The 4221-nt window shown below is 56.0% G+C and overlaps 1 non-coding gene across 1 annotated transcript; it reads right to left on the bottom strand.

Annotated features, from left to right (window-relative positions):
• Positions 1–2861: 2861 nt before the first annotated feature.
• Positions 2862–2954, bottom strand: TRNAI-UAU (transfer RNA isoleucine (anticodon UAU)). Its single transcript is given in 2 exon segments — positions 2862–2897; positions 2917–2954. It is a non-coding gene; the product is annotated as a tRNA-Ile (tRNA).
• Between the last annotated feature and the right edge of the window lie 1267 nt (positions 2955–4221).

The raw sequence follows: 4221 nt of genomic DNA, 5'->3' as shown, positions 1-4221 counted from the left end.
GAGCAAGACCCCATCTCTACTAAAAATAGAAAGAAATCAGCCAGACAACTAAAAATATATAGATAAATGAAATTAGCCAGGCATGGTGGTGCATGCCTGTAGTCCCAGCTACTCCAGAGGCTGGGGCAGAAGGATTGCTTGAGCCCAGGAGTCTGAGGTTGCTGTGAGCTAGGCTGACGCCTCAAAAAAAAAAAAAAAAAAAAAAGAATTGGGCTTTGGTTTTGTTTTGTTGAATTTGAAATGGGCTTGTTCATGCAGATCACAGTGCTCTGGCTGTGTTCTGACCTACTGAGAGTTCAACAAGAGCATCCCCTCCCTTCATCCATAGAGGCCACACACACAATGTCTGTAGGGTACAAACCAGTGAAACCAGTCAGGGGTGAAGATAACAGCGAAGCAAGCCAGGGATTCAGGGGCAGCTGGCACCTACCTCTCATTTATAGATTAACAGAGGGTGGCAGGACCCATGGCAAACCAAAGGCCACATACACATTCCAAAGGAGGCATGCGCTCTTGCCATGTAGGAATAAGGGCCCCCAGCTGACTGGGCTTCTCATTTTTCATTAGAAACTGGAAATCTGGGTATTTCTGTGAAATCTCTCAATATGTAGGCAAATGCTTTTTTTAAATGTAAATACTTTGCTAGTCAGTGCTGGAAAGCCCAACAAAACTTGTCTGTAGGCTAGATTTGTCCTATTTTATAGCCCCTGACACCACACCATGTAATGCATTATATAGTAATGTATTAATATCTGGTTGACATTCTTAGCAGTTGGGTCACACTGCTGGCACAACTGAGGTTGCACACATTGGAAATCTCCAGATCTTTTACATGCAATCAGCCGTCAAGCCAGGCATCCCCACACATGGAACTTTGAACTGAATATAGATTTACCATTGTTTCTATTAAATTGCATCTTGGCATTTTTCAGAAACATTTGTCCCTGGATTGGCTGTATTCTTCCTCCAAATTCTACTGAATCTGGACTCCTTTTCCGCTTTGTGTCACCCACAGCTTTGATGAGCGTGTCTTCATTCAAGAATTCTACAAAGCTAATGTCAACCTAGGATACAAGAGATTTCCCTCCTGCTGGGAGCCTGGGGCTGTTCAGGTACTATTTCAATCTTACTTCTATGTTTGTTCACTTCATATTTACCCATCTTCCTCCTTGAAGCCACCACAGGTTATTTTCAGAGTTAATCCACTATCTGACGTTAATAATAATGCCACAGTACTTGTTGGTTTTTAAAGCATTTTCCCATAATATAATATTGTTACTTTATTTTTATCACCTACCACAACCTTAAAATATTCTGTCAGCTTCACAAATAGGCCTATAGTCATTTGTTTTTTTATGGTCCACCAATAATTTCTTAGCTGAAGATTTCTGAATTAATAAATAAAGAAAGAGCAAAACTAGCTTCCTTCCACCCACCATCTTATCAGAAAAATTTTCCAGCAGTAACCAGTAAGAAATAACATTTAAGAATAATGTTCTAACCACAACAGTAGTCGGAAAACAGAATGGGTTGCCTTGAGAGGAAATGAAATTGTGATGCTAGCAGTTTTCAAATTTTCATAGCAGGTGAAGTTTTGTATTACGGAAGGGATTCCTCCGATAGCAGGTTGGGCAGAATGATCTTTCATTCATTTACCAGTCTGTGAGCCCCTGGCGACGTCCCTGGCTTGGCGCGTCTGGGCTCCAGGCTCAGGCGAGGCGGCGGCCTTCTGCGCCGTCGGCGGCCTGGGGCTCTCCATTCTGAGCGTGGGCCGGGGAGGGTGAGGGCATCCGAAGGCTGGCGCTGCTAGCTCAGGAGACACACAGGACAGTCTCCACCCACTTCCCCTGAGATTTCTAGATCTTCCTTTTCACCACTCCGAGTAGTATTTCCATCCAGAATTGACGTGCTCTCAGGTCCACCGAGCAGCTGCAAACCGCCCTTCTGAGAGAACCCGTCCCGGAGGCCTCCCACCCGCAACTAGCCTTGCCCGCCTTTGCCCGCCCCTCCTGGGGCTGCGGGGCAGGGCGCGCCCACCCACCCCTTGGCCCGACTTCCTGGCCCCTGGGAGAACTTCCGCACGGGGATTTGGGACATGAGACTCGGTAGGCCCAGAAGACGTCTCCTCTCTGGTGTGCCCGTGAGGCCCACCACTGCACACCGACAGCAGCGAGAAGGGGCGCGGAATGGGCCGGGGGAACGCCCGGGCACGTCCCCAACCTCTGCGAATCCGCCCGAGCGGGCGGGGTGCCTGGGGAGGGACAAGGGCCGCAGCACAGGGTCCCTGCAGCCCACAGGCAGGGGTACGAACTCGTTATCACTAGCTCCTAGGGAGGAAGCAGCTGGCCCGGACCGCCACGGCTCCACTCGCGCCCCCGCGCCGGGCCGCGGGCCCCAGCTCCCGCAGCGGGCGGCTGAGCTCCGGCCCCGCCCTGGGGCTAGGGGCCGCGGCCGGGTCCCCGGGCCTCGTCCCGGCGCGGGCAGCTCGGGCTGGCCCTGTGGAGTGATGCGCCTGGGCTACTCGACCCCGCGCCCCGCCAGGGCCACCAACACAGGGCAGCGCCCCAGCACCTCCGCTCCGCAGCCGCGGTCCCGAGGCCGTTAAAGGACCCGCCTAAGAAGAGGACTAGCGGGGAGCATTAAGTGGATGTCCGGGTTACAGGGGCTGCATGTTGGGCGGTGGCAACAAACAGCTTGGAAAACGAGTATGAGGTTCCATTGCTAGCCGCTTCCTGCCCGTGGCCGGGCGAGACGAGCGGTAGAACAGTCAGGGACAGGAACCGAGAAGCCTAAAGAGGGACTAACTCCTTCCTTTGGGCAAGGAGATACATAAAAGGGGGTGCGAACATCCAAAAGGGTCGTGCTCCAGGTGAGGCTCGAACTCACAACCTCGGCATTGCTCTGCATGTACTGCTGTATAAGTACCGCGCGCTAACCGATTGCGCCACTGGAGCTCCGCTGAGCCGGCCTCGCGATGGCTCTATCAGGGTGCACTCGGGCCTGTGCGGGCCTCGGCGGAGCATGCGCGTTCGTGGCTCGGCGGGAGCGGGCCTGGGCGCAGCCTTCTTCTACTTGGGGCCGGGCTCACAGCTGCGGCCCAGCCGCCCCAACGGAGGGAGCGGGGAAAGCCCGCGAGTGTCTCCTCCGGAATCGGGGGTCTGTTAGCACGGCCGTGATGGGAGGGTCACTGGGCCTTGCAAAGAGCGCAGCCCGCAGCCCGGACAGCGCCATGGGCGGAGCGGCCCGGCAACCCCGCCGCGTCCTCCGTGGGCTTCGCCTCCGGGGCGGCCGCGAGGGGAGGGCGCAGCCCTGCGGAGCCGGCGGGCGGGCCTCGCCGCGGCGCTGACGCGGGCCGGGGGTGGGGCTGGCCGGGCGGCCTCGGCCTCCGGCCGCGGAGTTCCGGGACGGCCGCTCGCAGCCCGCGCCCCGCGTGGGAGGTCGACGGGAGGGCGCGACCGAGTCCCCGCGGCCCCGGCGGCCGGGAGGCCTGGGAGCGCGTCCCCGCGGCGACGGCCGGGGGCTCGGGTGGCCGGGGCGGCGACCGGCCTTCCACGACCAGGCGGGCCGGGGTGTGGCACCGGGGCCTCGCCGTACACCTAGGTTCTCTGCGCCGGGCGTCGCGCCCCAGCGCGTGCTCGGGCCCTCGGGCAGAAGGCGTGTCCCCCAATCCTGTCCAGCCACCTGCATTCCGCGGACACGAAGATGACTCGGGGAGGGGTGGGGAACCTGCGGCCTCGGGGCCACATGTAGCCTTCGGGGTCCTTGAGTGCGACCTTCTGACCGAATCCAAATTTTACAGAACAAGTCCTTTTAAGAAAGGGATTTGTTCTGTGAAGATTGAATTCGGTGGAGGACCTTGGGGATCTGAAGGGACACGTGTGGCCTTGAGGCTGCTGGTTCCCCACCCTGTCTTTGTGAGCGCCTCTCATACAATTTAAAAAGAAACAAAAACTTTTTAAAAATTGTACTTTACCATTGTAATGATATAAAAATGAATATAAGTAGCCATGCAGAAGTTATTGTTGTAGTCATTATTACTATATTTTTCTTCTCATCTCAAAAGAAATTAAAATTTAAACATCTGTCAGCCCTACGCACTGTGCCCGCGTACCTAATTGAGCACTCCGCCGGGAACCTGCATCCTCCTAGGAGGGCAGCAGCAGCCACCTCCACAAAGTGCCCCCCACCCGCTCTGTGTCCTCCTTCAGGCGGCTCTCACTC

This window comes from Microcebus murinus, chromosome 3 (genome assembly GCF_040939455.1).
Source record: "Microcebus murinus isolate Inina chromosome 3, M.murinus_Inina_mat1.0, whole genome shotgun sequence".
Classification (NCBI taxonomy): Eukaryota; Metazoa; Chordata; class Mammalia; order Primates; family Cheirogaleidae; genus Microcebus; species Microcebus murinus.
The sequence above is the reverse complement of the archived record's forward strand: the minus strand, read 5'-3'. Positions and strand labels throughout refer to the sequence as shown.